The sequence below is a fragment of the Oncorhynchus nerka genome, linkage group LG7, assembly GCF_034236695.1.
Source record: "Oncorhynchus nerka isolate Pitt River linkage group LG7, Oner_Uvic_2.0, whole genome shotgun sequence".
NCBI classification, from domain to species: Eukaryota; Metazoa; Chordata; class Actinopteri; order Salmoniformes; family Salmonidae; genus Oncorhynchus; species Oncorhynchus nerka.
The window spans coordinates 62,002,969-62,019,177 of NC_088402.1; the positions used below are offsets into that span (position 1 = coordinate 62,002,969).

At 42.3% G+C, this 16,209-nt stretch overlaps 1 protein-coding gene across 3 annotated transcripts in view; it reads left to right on the forward strand.

Moving 5' to 3' along the window:
* The first annotated feature begins 3,520 nt into the window (after positions 1 to 3,520).
* Positions 3,521 to 16,209, forward strand: part of LOC115132126 (solute carrier organic anion transporter family, member 4A1) — a 36,522-nt gene continuing 23,833 nt past the window's right edge. For 2 of the 3 annotated variants that reach the window (XM_029664387.2, XM_029664390.2), the window contains exon 1: positions 3,521 to 3,699. The gene's annotated coding sequence lies outside the window, so the exon portion shown is untranslated. Of the gene's footprint in view, positions 3,700 to 11,943; positions 12,256 to 16,209 lie in introns of those variants that run through there. The other variant, XM_029664388.2, reaches the window with a different exon arrangement.

Sequence of the window (16,209 nt, forward strand, 5' to 3'; positions counted from 1 at the left end):
TTGAAAATTAGCTAGATAGCCACTGACTGTAGTTAAGTGTATAACACACGTTACTTTTCAAATAAGTCAAAATAAAACCAGCATAGGCTAACATAATGACTGTTGTGACCTTTTATTGTTGACAAGTCTTTTGTGAGCTAGCCAACTATTTAACTTCCGCTCACAGTTTGTGTAGTCATACTTTTGAAATGTTAGCAAACCAGGGCAGGGATATAGCTTGCTAAATACTGCCTGGTGGGCTAGCTAGTTAGGCACCTTGGTTGTCTAGTTTGCTGCATTAGAAAATATTAGCTTGCTAACGTTGCACAGTATCTCACGTGGTGTAGTCGGACTTTCCCAACAGGCGGTGACATGCTAGCGAATGTGACTAACATTAGCAGTTAGTGCTAACTAGCTAATGTTAAATATCACTGCCGTGGTGGACTAGCTAGCATGACACCACCTATGGGCTGGGGAAAAGTCTGACTACACGAACGATGAGCTAACGTGACTAGCTAGCTAAACGGTATCTAAATATCCCTGCCCTTGTGGACAAACATTAGCTAGCATGTCACCACATGTCACCACACCTGGGTCCTCGCTGCCTTGGGGACAAACAACCGATTGGCAGGACCTCCTTTCGGACCCGGTTCGATAGCTTGAGCTCGTCTCACGGTATCCTCAACTTGCCACGAGGACGGGGCCACGATCTTAGCGGCAGGAAGGACAGGCATGTCAGTATCTTCTCGAATGGCAGGAGCGTAGACCCTGGACAAGGCGTCCGGTTTGAGATTCTTCGACCCGGGCCTATAGGTGAGGATAAACTGGAATCGATTGAAGAAAAGAGACCATCGAGATTGTCTGGAGTTCAACCGCTTCGCCTGCTGGATATACTCCAGATTTTTGTGGTCCATAAGCACTTGAAACGGTTGAGAAGTCCCCTCGAGCCAGTGTCTCCATTCCTTCAATGCCATATTAACCGCTAGGAGTTCACGATCCCCCACATCGTAGTTCCTCTCGGCCGGGGTAAGCCAGTGTGAGAAGAAGGCGCAAGGGTGGAGATTCTTGTCTTCACCCCTCTGAGACAGGACAGCTCCAACACCAACCTCTGATGCGTCTACCTCCACCACAAAAGGTTCATCCGCAGTCGGTAGTGTCAGGATGGGAGCAGAGAGGATGCGCAGAGAGGGACTGCCACCAAGCTGAAGTTCTTGATGAACTTGCGGTAAAAGTTTGTGAAGCCCAGGAAACGCTGAACTTCCTTAACGGACTTGGGGGTGGGCCAATCCGCTACCGCCCCTACCTTCCTGGAGTGCATTTTGACTCGACCGGGTCTAAAAAAAAGCACAATGGGGGCATCTAGTGGCCAAAACCGGAACAATCCTGGCCAAATCCTGACAAGTCATTTGAGAAACCAAGGCTGTTGAGTCTGCCGACAAGAATGTGGTGATTGACAGAGTCTAAAGCGTTGGCCATGTCGATGAATACGGCGGCACAGTATTGTCTCTTATCAATGGCAGTTATGATATTGTTTAGGACCTTGAGCGTGGCTGAGGTGCCTCCATGACCAGCTCTGAAACCAGATTGCATAGCAGAGAAGTTACGGCGGGATTCAAAATGGTCGGTGATCTGTTTGTTAACTTGGCTTTCGAAGACCTTAGAAAGGCAGGGTAGGATAAATATAGGTCTGTAGCAGTTTGGGTCTAGAGTATCTCCCCCTTTGAAGAGGGGGATGACCACGGCAGCTTTCCAATCTTTGGGGATCTCAGACGACACGAAAGAGAGGTTGAACACTCTAGTAATAGGGGTTGCAACAATTTCGGCAGAACATTTTAGAAATAGAGGGTCCAGATTGTCCAGCCCGGCTGATTTGTAGGGGTCCGAATTTTGCAGCTCTTTCAGAACACCAGCTATCTGGATTTGGGTGAAGGAGAAATGGGGGAGGCTTGGGCAAGTTGCTGTGGGGGGTGCAGTGCTGTTGACCGGGGTAGGGGTAGCTAGGTGCAAAGCATGGCCAGCCATAGAAAAATGCTTCTTGAAATTCTCAATTATCATAACATTCTACCCATGAGGCCACGAGGTAATTTGACTGCAGGAAAGGGCTACTGATTATATTATTGATTAAGTGTCTCTTTCCTTGTAGAATGTTGACAGCTGTATAGAACACATTGTATTGCTAAGATGCTCAAACTTAACTTAATAGATACACTCACCAACACAGGATAAACTTTAACCTTCATATTGGCCCTGACCAAACCGGTAAGTATCCACTCACTATAGCTGCACTTCGCCACATGCTCATCCTTGAAAAATGCAAAAAGGTCTGAAATAGACACCAAAGACGACATACTGTACAAACAATTATGTAGGCTAAGTAATACAAAATAATTGTTTTACCTACTGCTCTCCTAACTAGCTAGCTAAAGCGTAGTCAATGGCTAGAAAGAGAGGAATTCATTCAATTCATTTCAATACAGCACAAGGTCTCTGATCGTGCTGATGAACAGTAGCTGACAATGACGGCTAAAGATGACATGCAGGAGATTCCTGCAGGAGTTTTTTTGTCTTCCCTGTTGCTAATTAGCATTTCAAATTTGGGGGAGTAAATTGAGGTTTACATATTGATAAAACGAACCTTGTCTTAGAGTGAATTACACGGTGATCAAAACGTCACGCCAAGGTAAGCCTACACCAAACACATACTTAAGTGTTTGTAAAATTATGGTGGAAAGATGATTGGAACCATTTCCGTGTTTGACAGCTAGGTTTTATGGGTATTATGACCTGTCCACTGTAGAGGACTATAAACTGTATAGTTTCCTGAGTCGTAGTGTGAGGACAACACAACATGAAAGCGTTTCCAACGGAATTTCTCGTGAAATGAATTTGACAGAAACAAAAAGATCCCACCATGACGAACAAACAAATTGTCTCTCTCCATTTATAAGATTGTACTGACATATCCAGTTCCCATCAGCTGGGTTGTAACTTTTTTCATGCATCAGGTCAGGTAATTCATCCACATGAAATGGTTGGATGGAAACCTGGTTAAAGAGAAGAATAAAACGAATGAATCTAAGTACACAGTGATTTATCCTTTATTCTCGTTACAAAGTACTATTGGGTTACATTTGCACTACACCAATTACGAAAAAGGATGGCATTCAGAGTGCAGTATAACTGCTGTTAGAGTGCAGTATAACTGCTGTCAGAGTGCAGTATAACTGCAGTGTGCTGCTAATACTGCGTCCAAAATAACACTGTTTCTTTTACTGCAGTTTTATTGCAGTAAAACAGCAATTTAACTGCAGTACACTGCAGATATTCTGCAATTACTGCGTCCAAAATACCACAGTTGACTGCAGTTACTCCACTTTGACTGCAGTTTCAAAACGGCAATATTTTTTTTATAAGAGACAGAACGCACTGCCTCTGCAATGCTGCAAGGCAAATGCAGGGTTCTATTGGAAAATCATGTAGGCTACATCTTATGTACCAAAACGCAATAACACTGTTGGTCTAACCGAAACATCACTGACTGTCTAATCGAGGCGTAGAGACCCAACGCTGCCGCCAACTGGGAGGACCAACAAACAAGGAAGCACGTCGTTACGTATCAATGTAGACATTTGAATCATTATTTCATCCACCCAATGGAATTGTCATCCGCCCTATGGCATGGTCGAGACAAGGGGTAGCAACCTAAAAGGACACTAACATGTAAGTATTTTACATTTTGTATCCGATACATCAGTCATTCCAGTTCCGTTTAGGGATACTCTCAGGAATTCTGTATCCCGATGGCCAACATCAGCATGTTCGTGGTCTATGGCTGTCATTACTGTAAAGCCAACGAACGTGGATGCCGTTACCCAGTGGCGCACATGTTTTACTCCAAGTCATTAATACAATTTTTACTCTCAGCTCTGCATAGCCTAAACTGATTAAAGCATTGTTGTTCCTCAGTCACATCGGGCTTAATGATGGTTGATAGATAAACAAAAGCGTCTACAGCATCAACAACATCTGGTCGTATCTAGCCTATTTAATCCTTTACATTGCGTAGGAAGCATTACAACGGCATGCTGTATAGGCTGTAAATGAGTTAGTTCATTCAATACAGTCACCATGCGGACTGATGGGCCGATAACCGACTGTTTGATTATTATTATTATTATTGACCATTATTTTACAATTAGGTGGATTTAACTGGCTAACTGTCCATTGGTATATGCCTTAGCATATATTCTATTTACAGGAGGATGAGAGGATTCACTCGAATACTTTTTGGGTTATTAGCGCATTAATTTGCTGCCGGATTTGCCCATCATGACAAGAGGAAGTGTTGAGGCGTGACACCGAGGAAAACAATGGAAGAAAACGAAATGGATATTATATAGGGCGAAACTAAACTTGGTGGTATAATTTCGCCTGGTGTTATTATTCCGTTATAACAGTGCCACAGCAGCGATTTGTTTTTGGTCTCATTGTTGTAGCCCGAATAGCCTACATATCTGAGCAATGAGCGGTCGACATGCAGGGTGTTTATATATAAGACACCTACGTCTCTTCTGCATAGGCCTACTGGGTTTCCGATCATACTCCCATCCTTTGTCTATGCAGTCGCGCAACAAAGCCATGCAGCGCGCAACACAGTTTCATGCATGTTACTGTATTCACTCAGGTTATTATTAAAAGGGTCAAACACTAACACCTGCGTCTCTATGTTCAAACAGTGACACCTGCGTCTCTATGGTCAAACAGTGACACCTGCGTCTCTATGGTCAAACAGTAACACCTGCGTCGCTATGGTCAAAAAGTGACACATGCGTCTCTCGTGTTGCTTCCTCGTACTTAGGCTAAGTCAACATGGCAAAATGTCTTCTATGCAGTCTCCAAACGCTACAAGTGAGTGGCGTGCCTGCATTAAGCACCTGCTCTTTTACAAAAGCACGTGAAATAGGCTTTGGCCCATTGAATGCATACCAACCTACTAAAAGATAAACCTTATGCTTACTCATGGTACACATTATGTACATCATATGGTCTGTAACCTTTGGTAACCAGTATTAGCATATAAACCTATAGCATACTGAATAAAACAGAAATGTTGACCACAAAAAATAAGAAATAAGAAATGTCCCCTATATCTTGTATGCCTGGGGATATATTGTCATTACACTATAACAGTCTCTGTGAGAATTTGATATCAAATCTGAACCACTGCCAGACCAGGCTTGACACGTGGCATTTTTACACACTTAAAGCCCTTCTCTGTTTCCCCATGCCTGTAACATTTTGATATTTTAAGAGTGATTCTCAGTAACACCTGATCCCTTGTCCCTTATACATAATTGACAGGGGTCTCCCATGTGAGGTTGTCCATTGTTAAGTGCCCATTTACTCTGGTGTACATCCCCCCTCCCCCATGAGACCACTACTCACTTTAAAAACCACATGAAAAATTAGTCCTGTTGACCGAGTGACAGCAGTGGTTGCAGAGGGCAACGTGTTGAAGGTCTTAAACCAATCACGGTCCCCAGACCCCCATACCCTCCCTGACCAATCCTACTGTATGCCACTATGTGGATGGAGAGAGTATCCTCTGTGTGTCATGGTGTGGCTGCAATAAATTATATAGATGTTAATCATAATACGTTTTCATCCAAGGACCATACATTTTAGGGTCATATAGAATAAGGTAGTGTAAACCTAAGTGTGTGTGTGTGTATGCGTGTGTGTAAGTATGATATGATTGAATGTGTGTGTGTGTGCTAGTGAGGAGTTCAAAGGAAAGAATAAGACCTATATGCTTCATATCCCTATGTTTCTTGTTATACTGTGTATGCACGAACATGCCTGCCATAAGCCCATGCAATAGCAATGAGAACTGTATACGGTCTGGACTCTGGTTAGGCATCCCCAGCCTAGTTCTGGTTAGCGAGCCTAGTTCCCCAGCCTAGTTCTGGTTAGCGAGGTTCAGCCTCCTCCCTCTCCGTGCCACCTGCTCCCCATTTGAGCCTGGCAAACGGATATTGCCTAAGTGAGCTCCGTTTGGCACAATAACGAGAGGTAGCCACCAAAACAAACCACTTATCAGTGGTATGCTATCCAATACTGTGTGTGTGTGTGTGTGTGTGTGTGAGAGAGAGAGGTAGGTCAAGTTAGTATGTGATGTAATGTACATTAAATCTAAAAGAAAACATGACTGAGTGAACTTTATAAGAATAGAGATACTCTGTACTCAGCTATATAGTTTACCAAGCTACAAGTGACTTCACACCAGAAGAACTTAAGCTACACTAAAGCTACCCCTGAGAAATATATAGTTTACTCAACTGAAGTTACTTCACAAAAGAAGTTCACTACATCTAAACTACTTTGTGATATATTATATTATCATATCTAAATCTTAAATGTCATAGACTACAAAGTGCAAGAACAGATCACTCTGGAGTCAGGTGTTAACAGAATGTGTAATTTATTAAATGCAAGTGAGAATTAGACATGTCTGATGTCGAAAGAGAAAGGAAATTCTTGCCTACTTCACCTATGTTTTCTTCCTGCGTGTAGCGTGGAGTTCCAGTAGTTAGCTAAATCAAATCAAATCAAATGTATTTGTCACATACACATGGTTAGCAGATGTTAATCCACTCCATGGTAAAAAATGATTTTTTAAAGTAACTGAAAGCACTACCGAGATTTAAATTTAGTTAAAATACCACTTGCAAAATGTAGTTAAATTACTAATTGAACTACAGTTAAAGTCGGAGGTTTACATACACTTAGGTTGGAGTCATTAAAACTTGTTTTTCAACCACCCCACAAATTTCTTGTTAACAAACTATAGTTTTGGCAAGTCTGTTATGTCACGCGGGACTAAGTGGGTGAGGAAGGAATCAGACGCAGAGAGTTCCACAGGGAAAAGGTGCACTTTAATGTGGCACAAAACTACAAGGGTACACGTACTTTAAATAAGGAAGCCCATTAAGCACATACAACAGGACACAGGTGAAACTAATAAGACAAAACAAACAGACAACAAAAAAGGGATCGGTGGCAGCTAGTAGGTCGGTGACGACGACCGCTGAGCACCGCCCGAACAGGCAGGGGAGCCAACTTCGGCAGAAGTCGTGACAGGTTAGGACATCTACTTTGTGCATGACACCAGTAATTTTTCCAATAATTGTTTACAGACAGATTATTTAACTTATAATTCACTGTATCACAATTCCAGTGGGTCATACACTAAGTTGACTGCCTTTAAACAGCTTGGAAAATTCCAGAAAACTATGTAATGTCTTTAGAAGCTTCTGATTAACATCATTTGAGTCAGTTGGAGGTGTACCTGTGGATGTATTTCAAGGCCTACGTTCAAACTCAGTGCCTCTTTGCTTGACATAATAGGAAATTCAAAATAAATCAGTCAAGACCTTGAAGACTTCCACAAGGCTGGTTCATCCTTGGAAGCAATCCTTGGAAGCAATTTCCAAACGCCTGAAGGTACCACGTTCATCTGTACAAACAATAGTACGCAAGTATAAACACCATGAGACCAGGCGTTCTGTGTCCTAGAGATGAACGTACTTTGGTGCGAAAAGTGCAAATCATTCTCAGAACAACAGGAAAGGACCTTGTGAAGATGCTGGAGGAAACAGGTGCAAAAGTATCTATATCCACAGTTAAACGAGTCCTATATCGACATAACCTAAAAAGCCGCTCAGCAAGGAAGAAGCCACTGCTTCCATACTGCGGTTTGCAACTGCACATGGGGACAAAGATCGTACTTTTTGGAAAATGTCCTCTGGTCTGATGAAACAAAAATATAACTGTTTGGCCATAATGACCATCGTTATGTTTGGAGGAAAAAGGGGGACGCTTGCAAGCTGAAGAACCCCATCCCACCCCCAGCACGGGGGTGGCAACATCATGTTGTGGGGGTGATTTGCTACAGAGGGACTGGTGCACTTCACAAAATAGATGGCATCATGAGGTGTGAAAATTATTTGGATATATTAAAGCAAAATCTCATGACATCAGTCAGGAAGTTAAAGCTTGGTCGCAAATGGGTCTTCCTAATGGACAATGACCCCAAGCACACTTCCAAAGTTGTGGCAAAATGGCTTAAGGACAACAAAGTCAAGGTATTGGAGTCTCCATCACAAAGCCCTGACGTCAATCCTATAGAAAATCTGTGGGCAGAACTGAAAAAGAGTGTGCGAGCAAGGAGGCCTACAAACCTGACTCAGTTACACCAGCTCTGTCAGGAGGAATGGGCCAAAATTCACCCAACTTATTGTGGGAAGCTTGTGGAAGGCTACCTGAAACATTTGACCCAAGTTGAACCATTTAAAGGCATTGCTACCAAATACTAACTGAGTGCATGTTAACTTCTGACACACTGGGAATGTGAAGAAAATAAATTAAAGCTGAAATAAATCATTCTCTCTAATATTATTCTGACATTTCACAATCTTAAAATGAAGTGGTGATCCTAACTGTCCTGAAACAGGACATTTTTACTCGGATTAATTGTCAGGAATTGTGAAATACTGAGTTGAAATGTATTTGGCTAAGGTGTATGTAAACTTCCGACTTCAACTGTACATGTAGTTCACTACTCCCTAACACTGGATAGTGTCTAGTTTGGTTGACAGACACGAATTTGTTCATTATATGTTATTTTCAAACGTACTGTATCCCCTTTTAAAGCAATGCTGTTATCTGCAATGCTTTGTCAAATACTCTAGCGAAGATACAAGTTATTGCAATGCCTAGTGTACGGTAGATAGATACCACTCTTCCCTGTCTTCATTTGCATGAAGAAAATAATTCAAATAACTTTAAATAGCTTGACATTGAAAGACAACTGTCAAACTGACTCACATGTTAGATACATTTTACAGTACTGAGCTGATGTGAGACTTGTTAGCACTGTAATAAATCAAATCAAATGTTATTTGGCACATGCATTGTACACCACAGGTGTAGACTAACACTGAAATGAGAGTTAAATACAGCCTAATATCGAAGCATGTCTGTTCTATGTAATATATTCTCAAATATTTCATTGTATGTGTTATGCTGTGTGTAATGAACTGAGATGCATGATTGTTGCTGACACTGATGTTCAGATGAAGGAAATTAGACCGTGTATAATGCACACCACCGTGGCACTCAACTCAGGGCGATGTTAACAAATTAGCAAAATGATCCTTCACAATAACACTTGTGTCTGTAGGCACCACACACTACAACAAAAGCTAGCTAAACCGTGGGAAAGCTAGGCTACTGCATGCGCTCTCAGGAGTGACGTGTCAAGGCCTTCAAGAAGGCGGAAGTTTAAAAAAATCCTTAGGAATCCTTAGGCGTTCACTGAGGGCGTAAAAGGCCCTCACTGTTTCCCACTGCCCTCCACTCTCCATGTGGTTGAACTGGTTGACCTATATCCTGCTCTGAGTGTTCCTGTAGCTTCACTGTGAGGTCTGGTTCATTTGTAGCGCAGTGTTTATTTTTTCAGTCTTTCTTTTCATCTCTGAAGTTGAGGCAAGCCCAACCTCGGCAGGCAGTGAGCATCAGGGTCAGCAGACACGGGTAATTAATTAGCATCATTTACATGGTGGCCTCTCCTCACCCCTCAGAAAGCTCATATAAGGGTAAGTCTGGCTTGGAGATGTCTGATTGGCTAACTGGAGGTCATTTCTTCCAGTCGGTTTCACCTGCGATCCGACACATCACCAGCAGATAGCGAGCCTGCCTGGAAAAGTAGGGCAGAAGGTTCATCTGTGTGTGTCGGTATGCGTCTTATTTTGGATGGAATCGGACCTTTACACAGTGATTTGTACAGTAAATGGACATAATTTCCCCCCACTCAACAAACTCTTACCTATCCCCATCAAAATCACCCCATTCCTATAGGCCTGAGGCAGCACATTACACCACTCAAACCACACACAGTCAGAGGGATAGGGACCAATCCTCCTTTAAAGCCTCCCAGTATACAGCATTTCTGGCTTTGGTTGGCTTTGATTTAATTCATCACACGTGTATGCACACAACTCACAAATGTAGATTTGCATATGTATATGATAAACTATATAGCATCTGAGGAAGGATGCATTGGTGTGTCCCCATTTATGACTCTCAGCCGCCAAAGACAAATAGTGCTGGGGTGCAACCAGGGGAGGTGAGAGTAGAAAGAGCCGTCCCCTCTCCTAGTGTTTCGTAGGATACCCAAACTTCACTACTTTTTTGATACTAGAACATAAAAAACAAAAGTAACACAAACTAGAATTTGTGTTACTTTTGGTTAAATGTGTCTCATGTCATATACCGATTGAGAGGATCGAGTGTCTAGTAATTTGTCTGAATCTTTTCATGGTGGCAGTAGCTAGCCAGGCTACTTTGGCTTGGTCATGCAGCTGACACAGCGCAAGCCACTTTTGAGAAGCAAGTGAGAGGAGAGAGAAAATGAAAATCATCATACCTCCATGCATGTAGCTTGTTGACAAAACTGGCTCCAGAAGCGAACTATGGGAATACTTTGATTACAGAGGCAGATGACGAGGGCCAGTCCACCGAAACAACGATGTAAAAGGGGTCACACAGCAGTACAGTGCACTGCATCATTGTCGTTATTCTACTAAATTCTAATTATTTTTGATTGACAATGACATGATCATACTGTATATTCAGTATGACATTCATGTGAGCATTATAGTATGAGGGCAGCAGGTAGCCTAGCGGTTAAGAGCGTTGGGCCAGTAATAGGTCGCAGGTTCAAATCCCCGAGCCGACTAGGTGAAAAATATGTTGATGTGGCCTTAAGCAAGGCGCTTAACCCTAATTGCTCCTGTAAGTCACTCTGGATAAGAGCCTGCTAAAAATGACAAGTTTAAAAAAATTACACAACCCTAAAGTCACGTGAAATTCACAATATTTAGACTACTTGATATTTGTCTAGGCTTGCTATCAGTAACCACTAGCCAGCCAACAGCCCTGGGGGGAGCATTGCACCCTGGGAAGTGAAATCGTAGTATGCTGTGTAAAATCCATTGTATTTATATGGTGTGTTAACTATTGCAATATAGAAGCTTCAAAGTGTTTTTATATCGTTTTGGAACTAAACTATTCATTTAATAGATTCAATTATTTAGCTTTAAAGAATGAATGAATCACAGGAGGTTGGTGGAACCTTATTTGGGGAGGACAGGTTTGTGGTAATGGCTGGAGTGGAATATATGAATGGTATCAGATAAATCAAACACACGGTTTGATGCCATTCCATTCACTCCATTATTATGAGGGGTCTTCCCCTCAGCAGCCTCCACTGTAATGAATCATAGGTCATTTGACCCAATATAAGATATTTTAAAAAATAACCCTGGGTCTCTGATATGGTTTTGCATAAGGTACATTTAAGGTATTCTTCTGTTATTTAATGTGGGATTTCTTTTTTGCAAGAAATTGAATAAAGAATTGGCCGCAGGGTGATGTTAGCCCTGTGAGCAGCAAGTGGAAAGCCATTAATGGGTCAGTGCCTGCCTTGTCCAGTCTCATTAGCTCCAATAGAGTGAGTTGTGCCCTGTGGGGTGTACTGTTACTGCAATTAGCTGGAAGGCTGAGGGATTTTTCCACACATACCTTTCTGTACAGGAGGACATCACACACTGGTTGGCACATTATGGGTGTCAATGGAATCCGTCCATTAAGAAAGCTATTGCTATAAAATACAGTTTAACCACACTGGGGATATCTGTTCCTGGAGTCTCCCCACAGCCCAGTTACACATCTGACTCACCTGTTGTTCTGAGGCAGTACCAGGAAGTGCTGATTAGACTTCAAGATCAGCCAAGAGGTTTCAAAGTTCACATTTCTTTCAAATAGGATGGAATGGCCTCATCCAAAATACTGAACGTGCCAATCCCAAGGGAGACTGGGCAGGGCATCGGTTTGATATCAAGAGAGTGCAATGTGCTGCTCAACTGCTGTGTAGGGAGATACAGGCTGTTAAAACTGCTGCTACTGCTGCTGTTAGTGAAAAACTTTGGTAGGGAAGCTTTGGGGATTTAAAATGCCTTTTAGCTCAGTGGATACAGTATGTTAGATACTGTACTAGTGGATGTACCAAATGGATCACCTGACAGAACTGGTCTCATCTGCTGTATGGAATACATATCAACAGAAGGGAAACGAAAAGACAGTCAGCCCATCTTTAGGAGGAAAATAACTTAAAGTAAAAGGAAATTAAAACTGAAGATCAGTTACTCTGACTTGGTATGTACAGTAAACAGTTTTTGAATAGGTCTGAAAGCAAATCTCTGAATACACATGGCTGAATCAACTGTGGTTGAGGTACCTGTATCAAGCACAAATATGAAAGGCATCTAGTTTAATGGCACACAGTTGTATTGTATATACATTCCATAATAGAGCAGTAAAGTGTAATAACGTCAACTTACTGTGAGTAGGATTCCAAAGGGCACCCTGGACCCAGTGTCACTACAGCTACTGTCACTGTTACATGTGGTAGGGTACAATGTAACGTGCGTAAGCAGAGTACATTTGTATAAATTGTAGCTAAGGAGATGGACTGCACATTTGGAAATGTAGGACCTATTTCCTACCTTATGAAAAACGAAATCGTAATATTTCAAATTCTTCACTGGTCTTATCATGCATAGCCTGCAGAAGCATCATGAAGGGAAGCTTAGTAACTACCTGTTTAATTGGGAGGTAATGTCCCATGATAATGGCACCTGGACAATGATAACAGAAAACTGCTGCCATAACCAGGATCATAAACGTATGAGTCCTGTCCGCCCCATGTGTTTCAGGTTGGCCCTGCCTTACGCTTCAGGCACCCAGAGGGAAAACTAGCCACTAACATACACACGGGACTGATGCATAGGCATACTATAGGTACAGTGGGAGTGTGTGACAGATAGTCAGTTAAAGATGGAGAACTGGGACCTACAGTGTGGCGTATTGTTTAGACTGAGCGCGTGTAGCTGTATGAGATGCGTTACGGCCCGGATGTTGGAGAGAGACAGACAGACACTGTGTCTCCATGCTGAGTCCAGGGCCTGGCGTTCTGGCAATGTCATAGTGCCCAGCCTCAGCCCCAGTCAAGATCTCTGCTGGCCTGAGGGACAACCTGCTGACGCCTACTCACTGAGGGCCTGGCTGTCTGTCCGTATGTCTGTCTGTCCCTGGCTGTCTGTCTGGCAGTTCTATACCTGCAATGCCATGTCTTTCTGTCTGTCAGTTCTTGTTTGCAGCTCTGTCTACTGTATGATGTAAGTTGTTGTTTTCTTGTGGCTGCTATGTATGGAGTGTATCCCTCTGTCTCGCTAGTGCTTTTGGGGTGACTGTGTGCATCACGTGACTCTGATCATGATGTCCATAATGTGCACTGATCACCTCATAATTCATCATCAGGCACGAGACAGAACGATGCTGCTCATCTATGACATACTGGTACTCCTACAGTATGTAAACATATTGGCTGTAATGGATTGAATACATGATGTAAGACTTCAGTGCACATCATGGACATAATGATCAGAGTCATGTGATGCACACAGAAACAGTGCCTTGCAAAAGTATTCACCCCCTTGGCATTTTTCCAATTTTTTTTTCATTACAACTTGTAATTTAAATGGATTTTTATTTGGATTTCATGTAATGGACATACACAAAATAGTCTAAATTGGTGAAGTGAAATGAAAAAAAAAAAACTTGTTTCAAAAAAAAAAAATGCTATGAAGCCCCTAAATAAGATCTGGAGCAACTAATTACCTTCAGAAGTCACATAATTAGTTAAATAAAGTCCACCTGTGTGCAATCTAAGTGTCACATGATCTCAGTATATATACACCTGTTCTGAAAGTCCCCAGAGTCTGCAACACCACTGAGCAAGGGGCAGCAACAAGCAAGCGGCACCATGAAGACCAATGAGCTCTCCAAACAGGTCAGGGACAAAGTTGGGGAGAAGTACAGATCTGGGTTGGGTTATAAAAAATATTAGAAACTTTGAACATCCCACCATTAACTCTATTCTTAAAAAATGGAAAGAATATGGCACCACAACAAAACTGCTAAGAGAGGGCCGCCCAAACTCACGGACCAGGCAAGGAGGGCATTAATCAGAGAGGCAACAAAGAGACCAAAGATAACCCTGAAGGAGCTGCAAAGCTTCACAGCGGAGATTGCAGTATCAGTCCATAGGACCACTTTAAGCCATACACTCCACAGAGCTGGGCTTTACAGAAGAGTGGCCATAAAAAAATAAGCAAACATGTTTGGTGTTCGCCCAAAGGCATGTGGGAGACTGCCCAAACATGTATAAGAAGGTACTCTGGTCAGATGAGACTCAAATGTAGCTTTTTGGCCTTCAAGGAAAACGCTATGTCTGGTGCAAACCTAACACCGCTCATCACCCTGAGAACACCATCCCTACAGTGAATCATGGTGGTGGTAGCATCATGCTGTGGGGATGTTTTTCATCGTCAGGGAATGGGAAACTGGTCAGAATTGAAGGAATGATGGATGGCGCTATATAGAGGAAAATGATTGAGGGAAACCTGTTTCTGTCTTACAGAGATTTGAGACTAGGACAGAGGTTCACCTTCCAGCAGGACAATGACCCTAAGCATACTGCTAAAGCAACACAGTGGTTTAAGGGGAAACATTTAAATGTATTAGAATGGCCTAGTCAAAGCCCAGACCTCAATCCAATTGAGAATCTGTGGTATGACTTAAAGATGTATACATGCGGAACCCATCCAACTTGAAGGAGCTGGATCTTCAAAGTGTTGTATTGTGTTGTGTAAATCAAATTATATTGTCCTGCTTAGGATCATTGTCCTGCCGGACCCCCCAAAAATCAATTTTAATTCCAAGTTGTAAGGCAACAAAATAGGAAAAATGCCAAGGGGGGTGAATACCAAGCCAGTGTAATGTTTGTGATGAGAGTCAGAACTTTTTTTTATTATTCAACTAGGCAAGTCACTTAAGAACAAATCTTTATTTACAATGATGACCTAGGAACAGTGGGTTAACTAACTGCCTTGTTCAGGGGCAGAACAACATATGTTTTACCTTGTCAGCTCAGGGATTCAATCTAGCAACCTTTCGGTTACTGGCCCAACGTTCTAACCACTAGGCTAGCTGCTGCCCACAACTTACTGTAAGTGCTCAACTTAGGTGGTATAAAATGTCCTGATATTTTATTTTTGAGGGCATACAGTATGGATGTACTGTGACTGTATAAAGATAAACAGTATGGAGAACAATACTACCCTGGGGCCAAACAGAGATGAAGGAATATCAGGGTTTTAATAGTGTACTTTGTAGACTAGACACAATGGTTAGATCAGTATCGGAGATTGTTCTAATGGAAATAGTATGTTTGCTGTTGCCTGAACCTCCCAGGAACATTGAACCAACGGGGGCTGAAAGACAACAATGTTAGTGGGCTGTTCCCTGGTTCGTTTTGTAGTGATTGGTTAAATTTGAGTTTTTCTTTCGGACATCTATGACGTTGCAATCGGACCATACATTGTCTGATCTCAGCAGGCAAAACCAAATCTTCTGTGTGCTCTGGACCAATCCGTCACAAGACAGATACAGAAACATACAGTTCTTCCCCAAATTATTGATTTTCAAATATGTTTAGTTTAATATTTTCCCTAAAAATTATGTTTATCAGCGTCAAGTTACAGTACCTTATTACCGAACTTAAACCTGATAATAAGTGTGTTACATCCATATTCCATCCTCTATGTTGTAGTTGAGGAATGGAGGTCGAATGAAGATTTACTATTGAAAGTGCTTCCCTTCTAGGAATAACAGGTGAGAAATGAGTAGGGTGGCTTCCCTACCCTGCTATTTTATGTCAGTGGTTCTACCCAGAGCCACGTATTTAGGGTGCGTTTGTAAATTCACTCTGGCAATCTACTCCCGAAAGTTCAGAGCACTCTGGTTTGAGAGTATCAGAGCGAAGAATAATTGATGAGCACCGTGGTTATGACAGGTGTCAGTAAACATTGGCTAAAAAACTGTCATTAAACCTTAAGATAACATGAAAACAGTATAACCAGCTCTGCTAGGGTGAGTGAAATGGTCCAAGTGAGGTGTTCTCTCATTTGTGACTAAAAGTAGCTAGCAAGCTTATCAACGTTAGCCAGTTAGCTTGGGTGCATGATTGCTGCTGTGAGGTCAGATTGC